Source organism: Melospiza georgiana, chromosome 7 (genome assembly GCF_028018845.1).
Source record: "Melospiza georgiana isolate bMelGeo1 chromosome 7, bMelGeo1.pri, whole genome shotgun sequence".
NCBI classification, from domain to species: domain Eukaryota; kingdom Metazoa; phylum Chordata; class Aves; order Passeriformes; family Passerellidae; genus Melospiza; species Melospiza georgiana.
The window spans coordinates 20,556,209-20,574,341 of record NC_080436.1 but is presented as its reverse complement, the minus strand read 5'-3'; the positions used below and the strand labels follow the sequence as shown (position 1 = coordinate 20,574,341).

General features: G+C 37.8%; 1 long non-coding RNA gene across 1 annotated transcript; it reads left to right on the top strand.

Annotated features, from left to right (window-relative positions):
- Positions 1–5,561: 5,561 nt before the first annotated feature.
- LOC131085811 (uncharacterized) lies at positions 5,562–13,064 on the top strand. The gene is made up of 4 exons (XR_009114684.1): positions 5,562–5,683; positions 6,428–6,495; positions 11,597–11,646; positions 12,303–13,064. It is a non-coding gene; the product is annotated as an uncharacterized LOC131085811 (long non-coding RNA).
- Positions 13,065–18,133: the final 5,069 nt, after the last annotated feature.

Sequence of the window (18,133 nt, the reverse complement as noted above, 5' to 3'; positions counted from 1 at the left end):
AGACATTCCTGGAACATGAATTTCAGTCTGGCATGCTGAACGCACTGTTCCTGCAGCTGCTGCTACCACTGACCAGATACTCTGTAGGAGGGGAGCACTGTAAGACAGTGGTGGCAAAGCAATCCTGAGAGAGTGTGGGAGAGAACAGTGCTGCTTCAGAGCAGGAACAGCATTCATGAAAAGCTTCAGCTTAGATTTTAGAACTGTTATACACAAAACACTCATCTGAGTAATAAGAATCACTGATTGTCATTCTGCTCTGATCACAGCCTTTTAACTGCTTCACTATTTGGTTTATCTCAGCAAAAAAAAAGTAAAAACTAATGTGCTGTATAATTTTTCTGGTTATTTTCAACCACAAAATCAACTAAATTCTGTAATGTATTGTACTAGTTACAGTGATGAAGAACTGTGCATCAAGGACTGCCTTTTCTCAACAGTGTCTGGTATATATATTTGTTTAATGAACATAAGCACGGAAAGGTGCTTATTATGGAGTACCTGTCACAATTTTGATTAGTACTTATGAAAGTATGGTGTTGGCACTAAGCTCCTGGAATCTTACCTTTTGCTTTTCATCTTGACACCCTGCCCAAAAGAAATGAAAAGGTCCTGTTGCAGCTCTAATTTTCCTTTGGAAAACAATACAGAAACATACTCAAATAATATTATTCTCTTATGCTAAATTGTTGAATACATAAGGAAAGGACACAAGACTTAGAGAGTCCTTCTATGGATACTGTCTTTTATTAGATTTTTATCTGATGCCAATTAGTATACTTCCTTTGTGTTCCCAAAGTGAATTTACTCTTCAGAAAGTTACTCTTCAAAAAATTAACATTTTAAATGCTCTCAGTGCAATTTAGGAAGCCCTGTGCTGCTCAGAAGCCTCTTCTCCCTTCCTTGGGCTGACCACTTTCCGAGCAAGGGAAGAGTCCTTCCAAGAACTAGTCCCAGCACACAGTGCTTCAGGTAGTAAAAGACAGTAAAGAGTGAGAACAGTGTTTTAATTTCTCATTGTATCATCTGTGTACCATGTGTACCAAACAAACATGTACCAGCATGTTTGTGTGATTAATCCTTTTTTCTTTCTTCCTTTTTTTTTTTTTTTTCTGTTCAGGAAGAAGTAGGTGCAAACCTAAACAAAGCAATGGGAGACAGGATACTCACAATGAAGTGACTCATTTCTATTTGGCCAGTGGACTGAGATGAAAAGCAAAAGATTCTGAAGCCTTATGACACACACAACCACTATCCTCCTTCTCTAAAGGCATTTCCAGGAACAGTAATGCATGAGAAAACCTCTAAAACTGTTTAACATCATCTTTCACATGATCAACTCAAAGTGCACCCAGGGCTGAATATTGTTCTGATAAGCAAACTATTCTAATGCACAGGATCTCAGAGTTGTGCTGGAAGACAAATGGATGGGCAGGGGCAGTTTTAGGACACTCACCCACTTTGCAAGGTCACAACGTCCCACAACGTAATGGTTCAGCCATGCTCATAGGAACACAGGTGCCCCAGCAGCCTGAAAGAGAGAAAATGGGCAAAGGGACTGGTTCAAACTGGAAGTCTTGCAGCAACAGTCTTTGACACGTAGGATGAGGGAACAGGCCAGAGGGTCGGGGAAATGGGAATACTCTGAATAAAAGAAACTCATGACACATGAGAGCAAAATAATTTCTTTATGGCTAACTGGGATCAAATGAGCTCTCTTCATTTTTGAGTGGGCTGTTATAAATGTAGCGGGCTTTGTTCTGGTGCTGTAACTCAAGGGGGACTTCAATCATATATTTGCAAAGAAGTATAAATATCTTGATATATATATGTAGTCTATTGAGGCATTTAAACTTTGTCATTTCCTCTGAGAACAAAAATCATACTTTATTTGCTGTTGATTTTAAAAGATTCTTCAAGAACATAGGATAAGTCCTACAAAGAGCTGCCTTTCTCCATTCTGATTTGGACTCTCTGAGATCTGCATGGTAATAAACAGCTGTCATTACTGGGTACTGGACACGATCCCAAGGTGGCATTGTAACTGCATCCTCAGGCAGCTCAGCAGGAGGAGACCAAGCAGTGTTTCTTACCTGAGCTCCACTCTCCATGAACAGAAATCCCTTAGCTTGAGAGTCAAAAAGCTGAGTGGTCCAAACAGGTCTCAAATCCAGATGATGGGGATTCAGATCTTGTGAAATTTTGCAGTCTATACTTGCCAGGTATATACAAGATGTAAATGTGTTTTCAGATCTCACATGGTAAGAACATCAGAATGAAACAATAATTCTGCTCAGGGCTTAATATCTAGAAGATATTTCACTTCAAAAATAAGATTTTTGAAAAGAAGTAGGAACTTCTGAAACTCATTATTGATTGGTCTGATACACAAAATATGAAAAATATTTTCCTCCCTCTCCTTCACTGTCTTTCAAAAGGGTTTGGGATATCATGTATCTATTTTCTGGCCTGCATCAGGAAACCTGCCAGGCCTAACATGTGTTTTCTGCTTTCAAGCCGAGTAAGAGTGATACCCACTTTTCTCAAGTTTGTTGAATGACACACGTACTGGTTGCAGGCACACAAAGAACATTTTGGCTCATGGGATTATTTCTAACCTAAATGTGGCTCTTGGTTGACGTAGAAGAAAGAGAACTTTTATTGTCCTGAAAAGAAGCCTCCAAAAAGCTGCTGGACTGCAACCAAAGAGGAGGACGACAGGCTGAAGAGAACACTAGGCTTGTAATTCTTTTATTTCTCATTTGTGCTGTTTACAATTCAGAGAGTTCCTTGTCTTGTTGGCAGGCCTCTTAACAAGCTCAGCCAAGAAACAGCCTATTTAGCTTGCTTTTGTTGAAGCTCTTTTTACCTATAATAACAACATTTAGGGGGATGTTATCTCATAAGGGTAGAAGTTGTCTCTTTAGAAGCCTTCATGTTAAGTACCTGTCCTACACAGGTACAATGACAAGAATAAAAAGAGCATAGAAAGGAGTTGTCCTCTCCCAGGTACAAAAGAAACCCTGTAAGTGGGAAATCTCAGTGATGGGATGTAATGTGTGTAGCCCTTACAAATATGATTACTACAGAACAAGGGTAAGGTTAATTACTGTGTAAGGTTAATTACTATGCCTAAAAACATGCATTCTCCAACAGAAAAGAGAATAGCTAGATACAACTGGGGATCTCAGTAAACTAATCAAAATCCATGTAGGTCAGCACTAAAGCTGTGAGATGGCTCACAGGACCCCAGGTAGCTCAGGTATCTCATTCTGTTGGTCAGACTCTTAACGAACTGTTTAAAACAATTATGGTTGACTAAAATGGATTTTTTTCAAAAATAAAAAATTTCCTTTTTTTTAAGTGAAAATCAAGATGATGCCTTTTCAATGTCTGTTTCAAAACATGGCTAAACCAGATATTTTTAATTTATATTTTTTAAAACTAGTTGTTGTTTTGGGTTTTTTTTTATCTGAAACTGTGGTAAAAACTGTTATAGAAATCCAAACTCCACAACTGCTCCAAGAAGTAATTATAACAGCAAATTAAGGATTTACTTAAGTATTATTTGAATGTATCTATCATTCTGTATCTTGACAATCTGAGGAAAGAGATACAGTATCCTTGTTACATATTAAGGTGATGAAGGCATAGACATTGTCTTTGCTTCTAAAGTGCCCAGCATATTTTAATAAGATGGTGTAATATAGCCATGTGGGCAGATATATTTTTTTTCAAAGGAAAATCTCATCTATTTCCATTTAAAAATAGATGAAAAATGTCTACCAGAGTCCCTCAACAATTAAGCAGTAACTGTACATTTTCATAAGCAAATATATGTATTTTTCCACATTAAAGCTAATTTGATGTAACATCTGTGGAAAGCAAAATACACTTCTTTTGTAGATTTAAGGATCTCCTGGTATTTTTAGATTTAAAGTGCTGTGATGAAATGCATTTAACAGATACAACCTTGCAGAATTCCCATCATATTGGCATTATGAAGTTTTTTAACTTGAACATTTCACATATTCCAAGGCAGCAATTCACAAAGTTGGTGACTTAATTTCTGCTTAAAATTCTGAACTTAGAAGTACATTTGAGGTGCAGCCCTTATCTTTTTCAGTGAATTTGTGAGCTTAACACTACTCCTTAAGCCACTGGTGATTAGTAGCTTATAAAGTATTTTTCACTGCTTTGTTTTGCTTAGTTGTCTGAAGACAGAGGCTGAAATATTGGTGCAGGTTGTAAAAATTTATAAACTCAATGTGGAATGACTCATGGGATAATTAGCATGGCATTCTCATGGAGCATGTATTATCGACTGTCCAGATCTCTTCATAGTTGAGAGGTGTAGTAAATTCAGCTTCTCAGTAAATGCCTATACAGCTCATTGATATAAACCAGGACAAATACCATCCTGTCTCTGAGAAAAGTTGTGTCCTGTATAATACGGAATATTCTACCAAAATTTCTAGCTCAGCACAGAACAGTAGCTCTGCTATATTCCTTCATCCAGTGGAACCCAGAGAAATGGGAGAAGGAACAGCATCATCAGGGATGAAGAAACACCAGGACAAACATTTTGCATACCATTCTGCCTCAAAGTAACAGACCATGACCACAGGACTTAACAGTGCCAGTGCTACTATATCGGGAAGAAGTTTTTCTGACCTGATTCAAGTCATGGTTTATGGTGTTAGGCACAGATATCCAAGTCTGTATTACTGAGATGATAACACTGCCATTGCCTGTGATAGGGTCCTTCTAAGTAAAAAGCCAGTTTCATTAAAAAAGAAAAAGTAATTGAATAAACATTTCTTTAATTAATTCCTTATCTTCTCTTTATAATCATGTGGAACTATTTGGTGTTTTTGGAAAGGTTGTGCCTGGATTCAGCATTATCAAGCCGTTCCACTGATATTTGTGGTGACGATGATTCAGTTTCAAATTGGCTTTTTAAATTTTTATATATAACATGTTGCACATTAGTGAAATAAAGCTTCCAAGTAAATACAGACGTTTCAGTTGGGGGCTGGGGGGAGGAAGACATTTGGTAAATTGTGCTTCTGAGTCCTGAACAACCTAAGTGGTGTTTCTGCATTGCCTAGTTACCGTTTCTGTTTAGTTGGCAATGGTGTTCACTGAAAATATTTTCGTTTCTGCTCCTGACAGCTACAAATGTGCTATGATCATATGTAATCTTATAAACTCATACACTGTTAAGTGGATGCCCAATACACCTCCTCAAATGTGAGCAGTGGGTAGCATCGCCAAGTTACAAAGTCAATATTGAACAGCACAGTCATGCTCAGCTAATTTACAAAAAGTTTTCACTGGCTGGTCCATTTCTTCAGCTGTTCATAGTCTAGCCTGACATATGTAGAACAAAGTTCAAAAGCAAACATGAACAATTTGCTAGACTAGCTGGCAGAAGCCAGACTGCACGAATGGCCTCAGGAGACTGACGCTGACTTTATGCCAATTTCAAATCTCTGCTCACTCTCCCAGTTTACCAAAAAAGCTACTTTTCCTTTCAGCCACACTGCTAAGGGCAACACGCGGAAGCCTGGTATCTGACTAATGCTCACCAAGTGTTACAAGGCTTGAGCAGAGGGAAATATGCAACCTTGTGACCCTGACTCAGAATAGCCAAACTCCATCTGCTCTGAAACTTTAAATGGTAAGAACGCCTCCATTTCTTACTGGACATATTTGGAGGTAAGGACTGGCAATGACTGCTGTTGTGATCATTTTAAGCTGCAAAATTTTCATGCAAAAAATTGGGGAAAAAAATTCTTAACTTTTCTGGGAAAAGTTAATCTTACGAGTTAAAAACAACCTCAGAGTTGAAGCTTAAGTGATGTGCTGGATTTAAATGCAGTTAGGAGTCAAAAAGTAACGAAATACTTGGTTGTATTCTGAGCTGATGCAACTCCACAGTTCAGAGAGCTGCAAGAACACAAAATGTAAAAGGAGCGAATGGATTTATTTACAACATACAGGCAAAAATGTATAAACATGAGTGGCGTAATGACATATCACGCGTGCATATTAGGACTAAAATATCTTTGGAATTTGAAAAGTTCCCAGGAAGCATTTCACAACTCAAGGAACCGCATCCAGTACAGTAAAATCCTGTGAAATACTATTTTGAAAAGTAGAAACAGACTAATCAGAGTGTTTAAAATTAGTGGTAGCTTGTCTTGAAAGGATCATATGATCACATTTTTTATCTGCAAACGGAAACAGTGAGAACTACATAAATATATACAGTTGTGTCTGAGACAAAGATATACAAATTATTCCAACATTAACTTTCTTGGAGCATGAATCATCTTTCATGAAGCTTTCTGTGGTTAAATTGTGCTCCTTTTAGTCATGATAAATTCAATATTTTTCATTTTTTATATTTTTTTTAATGCAGGATTTTATCCAGGGAAAGCTCAGAAACTGCAAGTACAGAATTTCACAAAACCAGAAAAGAATGAACAGGTAGTATACCTTACAGCATATTGAGCATATTAATCACTGCCTGATAGAATCTTTCACAGCAAAATTTGTTATGGTCCATATGCTGGTATTTGTTGCAAGAAATCCTTATGAGAGTTATGTTAAAAAACATCAATGAAAAATACCATTGATTCCTCCCTAAACAAACCAATTCATTCAAGTAAGTCTCAGTACTCCGAAAGCCATGTGTTTATATCCACACTGGAGTATACCTGAAATCCCACTGACATTTCCCCCCAAAATATCAATATAATGCTTCTTTTACATCTGAAAAACTGGTTTAAAAAAGAAAAGTAAGTTGCATAGGAAATACTACTAACCATTAATTATGATTCTGCAGTTTAGGATTGGTTCAATTATTTTGTCATTTCTTAGTCTGATAGTTGTCAAGTTTGTGCACCTTGTTGACTTCTTTTAATCTAACACCGTGGAAACTCTAATCATTATGTACCCTCTTCAGAGGATGGGTGCCTTTGGCTATAGTTAGAGACCATCCTTTTCTACAGTGAGAGATGATTTATTTATTAAATGAAATAACTTCAATTCCTACAATGCTTACAAATCACTGATAAGTAGATTTACTGTCTGTAGTATCTTTCACATTTGGACCTAAAAAAGTGGACAATAATGTCAGAGACTTCTTGTTGTCACTTTTTAAGCCATTACTTTTATAGTGATACAACAATAAAAACTTGAAAGGAAATTAAGAAAAAATAAGAATAACAACCTATACCACATAAAGACTTCAGAATATATACATTTGACAATCTCTATACAACTGAAATTGAAGGAATTCTCAAATTATCTAATGCTGCACATGTGTAAATATCTTCAGAAAAAAACGTGAAGTGTTAATTACTCTTTGCTTGTGTTTAAAAATAATTTGTATATCCTCTTTGACAACAGCTGGAATGATAAGTAAAGTAAGAGCATTTGGCTTAGAATAATCTAGGAATATACTTCAATTGCCCCATACATTGCCACAGGCATTTATTTTCTCAGATTTATTTCCTCCAGTTATGTTTCCAGATTTTTTTTGTGGTTTTCATATTACTTGCAAAAGTTAAATCTTTTACTGAAAGACTTTTAAACCCTGCTTTTGAAGGTAGGAAAGAAGGTTGGCTTTTTTTTTTATAATTTAATTTTTTATGACAATTTAGTTGGAACATTTTGGGTGACAGCCAAAGGCCCAGCTACCTCCCACAGGCTCTTGTCCAGCAGCCTGTGAGCTGATAGCTGGATCTGCTTTCAAACAAAGTCTGATTTAGATTTATCTTAACTTCACCAGTCTAAGAAGATTTTCTGTTTAGCAGGAATTGAACAAGCCCAGTTTCAAAAATGAATAAAGTTCTTTTTGGATACTTTGTTTTGAAGAGGATTTCTGGAATTTTCAACCTAAGCTTTTCAACACATTTCTCAGTCAGATACTCTTTTCATTTGATACATACCTGTGCAGTTCACCTATAAGTATTCATTCTTCTGTCTACTATCTGCAAAGTTAAATTTAATTATGATCATAGAGAGAAGAATTAAAACATGGATAATGCACACTGAGGAATGCAATTAACTTTGCAAATTATTTTTATGGCAATGTTGGAGAAGGTAACAGGTATTCACTTTGCACTGATAGAAACAGAGAACAGCTCTTTTTCTTGCAGTGGAATATTAAACAGCAAAAACATAAAGAATAATAGTAATGATCTTTCTACAAAGGGTCACGTTGCTGATATGGTCACCTGGTCACACATCCAAATTAATTCACATCCAGCTCCTTTTTTATTTAATTTATGAGAAATCTAGAAAGCTGTTGTTAAGATTACATACAAATCCTACTTTTTGCACCATGAGGAGATCAGTGATTTTGGTTAAAACTGGAATTAGGAAAACAAAAATGCCAAGGTCATAAGGCAGTAGTCTAAATTAAGGCACAGTAACAATTTAAAGGAAGCAGAAGGAAAGTATTATCAGAAGAGATAGAAATCTCATAAGCTTCTTGCACTGCAAATGCTGACAAGTGAAGTACAAACCCATTACTTTTAAATTCCTTGTGTATAGTGTCATATTTGAGGTGCCTGCTATGGCATAAATATTCTTCTGCCAGAAAATGAGCATAATTTTCATAAACTGTGCTTTTGAAATAATTGAGCATGTAAAGTATATTAGAGCATAATATTAGTTCCTCTGATTTCATGTCCTAGCAGTTGCAAGTGCAAAAGCATCACGCAACAGTGTAATTCATACCAAGCACATTAATACTCTTGGAATGCTTGTAAACAGTAACAAAATTCTGGCAAGTTTTGTGCCTACAAAGCAAATGTTTGTATATATTGTACCCAGAAGCCTTTAAGGTGACAAATTGAAGATTTTATTCACTTTCTCCAAAACCCCATGCAGGATAGTGACTAGCAATGTTGTCTCTATCACCCAAATTTATGGTTGACAGGATCTGTAGGGCCAATTCTGCATAACTTTCATGGGTGTAACATCTGTATTCCACTCCTACTTCAGTCTCACTCGAGTTAATGGCAAAACTTCTGTATCCCCTAGGGTTTTTCTTGGGCTCTTTGAACCATACGGAAGCAGAGCTGCTAGCTTGTTATGGATCCCCTGTCAGACTGCTGCTGCATGCTTGCTTCCCAGAAGAATTTGTAAAAAACAGAAGCTTTCAAGGTTTTCTCCTTCCAGTGCCCCAACCATCTGTTAGCTTTAAATAATATCTTATGGATAAACTTACACGGGCACCTTTGTCATCTGGGAATATGTGATGGGTCTGTAACAGAAGCAGCTCAAGGAAAGAAGACTGCCTCTTGCAGTGCTCTGTAATTCTGAGACTATTGCATTGCTAAAGCACATACTTAGTAGTAGTGGATGCTTCTTACTAAATATTGTTGCTAAATATAGCTGTATTAAGTCTTCCAGACTCACCAGTGAGCAAATGTAAGAGCCTTACCTTTTAAGTAATCAAAGTTACTACTCTAAAGCCACCACTCCACTGCTAAGTCTGGAGTTTATGTGCTCAAGGCCTTAATACTAAAACTCAAGCACATCCTGAAAACAAATGTGTATCATAAACATCAGCATAAGTGCACTTCACCACTGGGGATAATACTGTGACACCACATATTTCCTTTGTAAAGAACAATACCAATCAGCTAATGCCTGAAAATTATTTGGAAGGAAGTGAGTGTAGTACTGCAGCATTTTTATATTAGTTTGGTCTTGCACAATGCTGTCCCTCCTTTCCTTCCTGCCCAATACTATTTTAGAAATATTCAAGGTTTTTAAAAGGGGCCAGAAAACAAGAGCCAGGACTTGATTTCCATACTAGTCACAAATGGCAGCTGTAGGGCAAACACAAAATGTTGCGATTACAATCAGTGCCTTTTTTCCTATTGAAAAGACTCTTCCCGTATTCACATAGAGTAAACTCAAAGGAAAAGCACAGAAAAGACATTCTCTCTTCATAGTATTTCTTTGGCATGGATAAGAAGTATTTAAAGTAGAGCAGATGTGCCTATGCTGTACAATGGAAATGGAGTCTTTTATAACATCTGTTTAAATATTTTTATTTCAATACATATATTGCTGTAATTGGACAGTGGCATGCTATCCTCATAGTTTTCTTTCCCAGAACTATGTGAGTTTCAAATGTCTAAATGTTTTACAAGTTTATAATAAGATGACACAATCGTTCTTGGCTTAGTGAAGGCAAAACAAAAAATGCCTTAACATTTTGTAAATTTGTACAATTTGCATATCTCCCTGGTTTATCTGGTAGCAAATATTAACTGAAGCATTTCTGGGGGATTTGTGTACTATCCTCTCAATAGAAGTATTCTGTAACATCATCTCTTCCAGTAAGAAGAAAGCCTAGAAAAAATCAGTCCCTCTGCCAAAGTGAAATGAGATTGGTTAGTCACAGACAATGTGTGCTTATACAGTCTACATCACTCAAAACCCCAAAACCTAAAATGTTCTATGTAAGTAAACCTGAAAAAGATCAACAATATAAGTGAATCAGTGCCTTGCTTTTTGAATTTTCCTGGAATCATTCAGAAAGACCTGTAGTATCTTTATCCCAGATCCACATTGATTTCACCCCAGGAAACTTACTAGGTTGTTTTGTAAAAGGCATAAATGTAGCAAAACACTTCAAACCTTTAAAATGCATTGTTTAAAAAACTTTTGGTAAAGGTGTGCTTATAAGTGTAGCTATTTTGAGGGACTAAACTACTAAGGAGAACAAACATAGGTACTTCTATGAACTCCTCTTTCCAGAGGTCTGCCAAGGAGGAAAAGGAGAAGAATGGGTGCATGTGCTTCTAAAAAATACCTACTCATTTTTTGATGAGTACATGGCTCATAGGTTGACCAATTTTAGCCCTCATGATGGGGCTGTATCATATAATCATCCCTGGGGATTGTGACAGCCTGAAGGCTGTTGGATATTCTGAATATCCAGTGAGGGCTGTAAGCATGCCAGGAAGGTCTTCTGAGGTCAATATTGCTGGGCTGCACTGAGAACTAGCCCATCCCCATCCTGCAGGAAAGCAAAATGATCACAGGGAATCCTGGAGTGAACTGTCCCCAGAGATTCTCTTCCATCCCAGCCCTCTGAGGCACCCACTAGGCTGCTAGAGGAAATATTCATATGCAGTAGGGAAAGCTGGCCAGTATTTTTGTCATATATGATGTGTATCTGAACAACATTAAAAGTGTGAAGTCTAAAATCTAGTAAAACCCAACAGGATGGACTTAGAGGCTAGAGCTAAATATAAAGCCAGACTCCTCTCAGGCATGTCCAGACACAGAAAAGAGACAACAGGCACAAACTGAAGTGCAGGGAATTCCACTTGAACTTGGCAAAAAAAAACCCCTAACTATAAAAGTGATTGAATAATGTAACAGGTTACATTGACTAGAAGTAGAACAAGAGCACAAAAATCAAATGTCAAAAAATGTTAATAGGCACTTTTTGAATAATGAAATGCACCAATGGTACCCTGCCTTATCAGAAGCAAGTTGTGGCTATGTGAGGATAATAAAAACTTTTGGCAATTGTCACTTTTCTTTCTCTTTTCAGGAACACTTCCAAGTAGGAGGTAATTGATGAGCCATTACATCAACGAGGAGGTACTTCCGTGCTGCATTTCTTGGCTGCTGCAAGAAGCCCAGCTTCTTCTGTTTAGTGTCTAAGAGGTCTTTCTCTCCTGTTACTTTCCTAGTGATAACTTCATTTCATTTCTTTATCTGCATCAAATTTTCTCAGTAAGATTCTTCTCCATAGCAGGATTCTTCTCCTTAGATCTCAAGAAACTGAGATCCTGGAAAAATTTCAAGTCAATGCACTCCTCAGCAGCAATCTCTTTCCAGTCTGCTGCTCAGCTCTTACCCTCTTTTTATGCTGGCCTCCTATTTGCTTTATTCTTTGCTTTTGTTTATCTATTCTTTCCATCCTTCCACTATGTATGAAGCATTAGAAAAATAGGCACTTCAAGATAATGTGCTGCTGTTAGGCAGCTGAACATTGCAACTCTCAGGGGGCAAGGAAGCATCTGAAATGTGGAGTCTTTCTTTCATCAGGAAAACAAGAGAACACCAAAGAAAACAGAATTTCTGTAAAAAGTTTGCTATATGTTGTCCAGTCTCTGCTTAAAGCTTTCAGATTTGTGTAGCCTTTCTCTAGAACCAATATAACTTATATGTGAAAAAAGCCCCCCTGCTTCAAACTAGGGAATTATTTGGTTTATGCTACTGTGGTGTCATTAATGCATTTTTAATCCATACAGGTCTTCTTCTGTTGTTTTTACGTGCATGGAGTAGCACCTCACAACTGCTATTCAACTATGTGGCTGCTGTAGCTGGGTTTCCTGTTACACAACTCAACACTCTGATTTTAAACCAACAAATTCCACCTGTCTTTACCAACCAGGAGGCAGCCCACAGTCAAGGCAGCTTCTTTTTCCCAACTTGCTAATTGGTTCACCCTTTTTTTTCTCAGTCAGAATGCATTACTAGAGATGCCTGTGCTTTATTCAGGCCATTCTTGGTGTGAGTTATTTGCAAGTATAAGCCTGCAAGCAAATTCATTGTAGGTGTATTTTCCAAGCTGTGAAAAGAAGACTGTAAGCATTACATATAACCTGAGGTATACCGTGTAATTTATAACATATAAATAAATTATTAAATTTGTCTTTCTGTTTTCATTTGCCAAATATCATAATTTGATTTTTATGGGCATGTGTTGGTGCCCCCAGCAGGCTCTTAGAAAAATTAAATCTGGAATCCTGTGAAAGAAATGTTGCAGAAAGAATTAACTTGTTTACTGTATTGTGATGAATGGAATAGCTGCATTGAATGTATATGAAGCTGCACAATTAATTACTACATAAATGACTTGTTAACTGCAAAAGTGTGTCATGCATGATCTTTACCTACAGCAGACTGTATTGCATTGTAGAAGTAAATATAAAGCTCTGAATGCTTTAATTATAGCACTTCTGGGATGCCAACTACAGTCCTGTTCTTAGAGTAGTAAAGAACACATAGGCAAAAAGGAAATCTCAGACTTATTAAACATCCTGGACTTTCTTTGCATGTATTTCTGAAATAATCACTTGCACCAGAATAATTTTTGAATTTGATCTGAATTGCACTCATAGTAGTGTATCTTTTTTACTGAAAGAATTTACAGAAAATAATTAAAAGACTTATTTCTTTAGTCACTGCAGATCACAAGTCATTATTTCATATAAAGTCTAATTAAATTACATGTCTTAATTATATAGGACTAATTCACAGAGCTTTTTAGGAGTGCTTATTTTGTGATATGTATAATGTTTTACAGCTCTCAATTTTGCAAACAAGGAATCAGTGTGACAGCTGAGACATTGGGAGCTAGAGAAGGAAGGCTGTTGAAAACACCTTTCACCCACATGACAGAAATTTTATTTGCCTGGAATCGAAGTAACACATTCCTTTTGCCCTTGAAAACCTCAAATTATAAGGGGAGGTGTGGTAGTCACATAAATAAAAGTGTCTACTACTGAGAGGTTGTTTTGTGAATTATCACAAAGGAGTTCTGAGAGAGTGCAGTCAAATGATTTTATGCCCCATATCTCATGAATAATACACATACAGAAATAAATAGAAGAATCTCAGCATTGCATCAGAGTCTTGACATTGCATCAGAACTTTGTTTTTTAAGTGTCTATGCATCAATACAAAAAAAATGAGAAAAAAATAGATTCATTTGACTTCTGGAACTGAAGAGAAGTTAGGAGAAATGGGGAACAGAGCCGGAAGAGTAAATGTCCCATAGTGATCAAGCAATGTTGAAATTAGATTTGGGTTTGAAGGTGTATCTATCTGTATCTAGCACAGAGAACTGACACTAAGTTGTGAAGATAAAACTTGGCCTGAACTGTTAAAATATGCTCATCTGTCTCTGCAGGTAAGCAAAACCACTTTTTTTTCAGCCTTTGATGAAAATCTGTGAAATATAGCAAAGCTGGCAGGGAAGGATAAAGGAATAAGAAAGTAGACATATAGACAAGAAGAATTTTCATCTGCTTTTGTACTTTGGGTGAAAGAATGACTGAATAATTACAATCTAATAATTAATTCTGTTGGCCATGGTAAGTATGTTCCAGAGAAAGTGAGACATTTGAGCTGACAATGCAGTGTGGACAAGGCACACTGGAGTTCCCAAGCACATGCTTTGTGTTCTAAATGAACACTTGTAGGGTCAGGCCCAGAGGCAGCACAGCTGCTTTCAGGCAGTGAGGAGCTGAAATAACCTGTCAGGCTCTTGTGGATATGTGGAGAGCCAGCCCAGCACTCCATGAATCTCATTCCTATGACTGGGCACAAAGCCAGACCCTCTTCATCACGCCTGTGATTCAGCCCCTGCTGATCAGTCTGATTTGGGTCTGTTAAGAAGCACTGATGTGTCTGCCCTGTACTCCCAGAACAAGGAGCAGCCTGTGTGGCTCCAGTGTGGCACCAAGTTCTACTGTCTCCCAAATATTGTACTGAAAAAAGTCACAGTGCAGTCTGAGCCCAGCCTGCCTTGTATCTTAGGCAACTGCAAAGTATTTCCCTGATATTTATCACCTTGAAATTCCTTATGTTGTCCTGGGTTCTGCATACAAAATTTTGCTTTAACACAGTATGCTGATGTGTTCATAATAAAGCAATGATAAATTAACATTTATTAAATGCATTAAAGCATTGCATCTTCAGAGAACTATACTTCCTTAGCTACTCTTAATTACTCTTGACAATACTCCTGTGACTAAGTTAAAACTTGTTTATTTATTTCAATAGACTTTCCTGTGAACTAACTGGGGAGTTATCCTGAGTAAGTGAGAAGAATAGGAACAAGAAAAATACAGAACACAGAATGATGCAGGAAGGAAAGGAAGTCCTTACTTGTGAAACTCTCTTTCTAGGGTACTGTATGCTGGTTTTTTGCTTAGCACTGAAGAGGAGAATTGTTATGTCGCTCTACACGGCAGTTTTATTAATACATGCATTGGTTTAAAGTATGTACATCATCACATCTTTTGCAGCCCTCACAGCATACAAACCTAAAAGAACTCACATGCAGGTTTCTGTGTCTTTATTCCACTACAGGCTGATCACTCCTCTGAAGCCCACAGGTGCTGTGTGTGTACAACTGAACCATTTTGGTTCCTACAACCCTAACCACACTGAACGTGGCGCTGCTCTATTCTAAATATGGATCACAGTCCTGTCAGCCTCCATCCTTCTCCCAAGACTTTGCTTGAGGTAGAATTCATGCGCTCATTCTGGACTTATACTATTTAAATTGGCTTCCATACACCATGCTTAAAATCAGCTTCAATGAAATTATTACTGCAGTTACTTGAAACTCCTTGAAGTTTTTGGTATAATTAGTGGTATAAAGAGTTTTCCACAGTAGCTCTTCTTTGTAATCTATTACTGTGTAATCTTAATAAACCCAATAAGTAATTTTATTTCAAGCTCCAACAACTATGATTTAGTCTTTTGGTTCATATTTTTCACAGCAAATTTGAAGAGAATTGAAGAGAATTTATTTTTTTCTGGAATACTTAAGCAAGATCTCATTGGCTGCATTTTAGTAAAAGTGAGGGAATGAGTATTTGTACTGGCCAGAAAAAGCAAAGAAATAGGCAAAGTACTAAATTCAGAATGATTTGCCTAATGTCCCATAATGCAAATAGCAGTTTGGACCCTACACATTTGAACTCTTATTCTTACAGGCATGGCATAACTTGCATGCTGGCTAATTTTTTGTTTTCTATGGTTTAAGGGGTTCTTAAGAGCATGGCCCTGTAACTTCTTCCTAAACTGTGGGAACTAAAAAGGCCAACTGATCTTTCACATACCTCAGCTGGCAATTCTCCATTTCTCAGCAGCAATCTCTTTTGGAAGCAGCTGCCATTTTAATTTTTTGGCTGCATAATCACATCTCAGATTCTAAAAAGTCCCATTAGCCTTCTGTTCAACAAGGAGAAATTAAATCTCAAATACATTTTTTAATAATATTTTTTCATACAAGTGCATAGTTTAAGAATGAGCACTGTGAGGCAGCAGGAGGAGGTACAGGGTATAAACTAATGAAGTGTGCTTTAGCATTTTCATTCTAGTATATGTTGTCACAAGGGAGTGGGCACTTGACCCCATTAACATAAGGCCAGTACTCTGAAATTACATTTCCTAGGCTTGTTATGGTCTGAATTCTTAAGAGTCACAGGAGAATCTCTATTCTATTTGACTTGTCATGTGAGATATATGATGCTTATTTGGTACTTTTCATTTCAAGAGAAAATGGACTGTCCTGGGGTCAGGAATTTCTGATTTCAATAGTCAGGAGCTTGTGACATTTCTGTGCAGTTTGGAGACTCTTTGGTTGACACAGGCTGATATCTGAACTACTCAAATATTTATTCCTTGCTAAGTTTCTCTGAGAAGTTTCACTGGTGTCTTAATTAGAAAGCTACATGATTACTCATAATACAAACGCCAGAGTTAATTTTGACTGTCTTGCTCTAATTGTTCTCTAATTGGGACTCTTCCGAATGAAGTATGGATGCAGGCAAGGTTCCTGGCTCACTCTGGGCATGTCTAACTGACACAATCCATAATGTGTTAAAGTCTCTTTTAATGGTTACTCCACAAAAAGATATCCATCTTTGAGTGGTGTCTGCCCACGGCCAAGCACGGGAGCAGCATCCCCTTTTTGCCGACGCGCACTGCGTTCCTTGGAAGCCCAAGTACTGCTAAATACAGAGCGCTGTCCCAGGGCAGTTGCTGGGCCAAGGGCAGGGTCACGGCACCGGCGTGGGCTTTGAGAAGCGGCACTGCTGGAAATCGCTCCGAGCACCGCCCGGCCCCGGCCCCCCTCCTCCCGTTCCCGGCCCCGGTGTCCCGGCCCCGCTCCCGCCGTTCCCGGCCCCGGCCCCTCTCCTCCCGTTCCCGGCCGGCCCCGGTGTCCCGGCCCCGCTCCCGAAGGAAGGCGGCGCCGCTCGGCTGCCCTCTGGCGGCCGGGCCGGGGCGCGGCTCTGGTGAATGTTAATGTTTTATAACGGAAGTACAAAATTAGGGAGTTTTATTGATTCATCTGTCATGTACGCACTGTGTTATAAATCATTAATTTGATTCAGAATTTAGAGCTGCTTACCTTTCAAGCTCTGGTTTTACTGGCTCTCAAACACTTGCATATTGGCAAATGAATAGCATTGATTTTCCTCAAGTAGATTGATTACTTAGATGCAAAATATTATCTTTTTTTCTCCCCCATGGACGATAGCAAAGGAAGAGCTGCAGCTTTGATCTCACTAACTGGAAGCCTCTTCTATTCCTCTGGCATGTACTTTAATTTTCTTTTTTTGAGGTAAAAGGAAAGAATTGCCTTTTGTGGCATTCTCCTCTGCTATGCCAATTTCTTAGTTGTATCCATTTAGCAAAAGGGATCTTTAGATACATTTCCTTAGATTTTTCATCATACTGTTCTGTATCCCAATGTTAAAAGTTATTTCTTTTAAAGGGCTAAAGAAGCTGTGGCAGCAAGGCAACCAGCTAAAAGGCAGATGTGAAATATGAAGTAGCACATGTATTTAAAAAAATTACTTGGTACAACCAAAGAAATCACAACAGAGGATAGAGAAAATAGCCCATGGAGAAATCTGAAAGGCACTGGCATATGATCACCATTGGAATTAATAATTTGTCCCCACACTGTAGAGCAGAGGGGAGTTATGAGCCTGAAGGAAGGCACACTTTTGAGTTTTACTCTGCTATCATCCATCTGTAACCCCAAACATCCAGCTGAGATTCGTAGAGCCTCCTACCCTTCTCAAAAGGTACTCAAGGCAATTTGTGTTGACTGTAAGTGGAAGCTCATGCGCATAAACTGATTACTTGGAAGATACTATCTAGAACCAGAAAAATATTTCACAGGAAATATTTAATGTAAAATTTACAAAGCAGAGAACTGCTGTTCTTCCTTCCTTTCATAATTCCTTCCTTTCATCATCAGTTTTAAAATCACATACACATGAGTATCATTAAAAGCCCTGCACCTTGCAGGCCACACACACACAACAGAAGG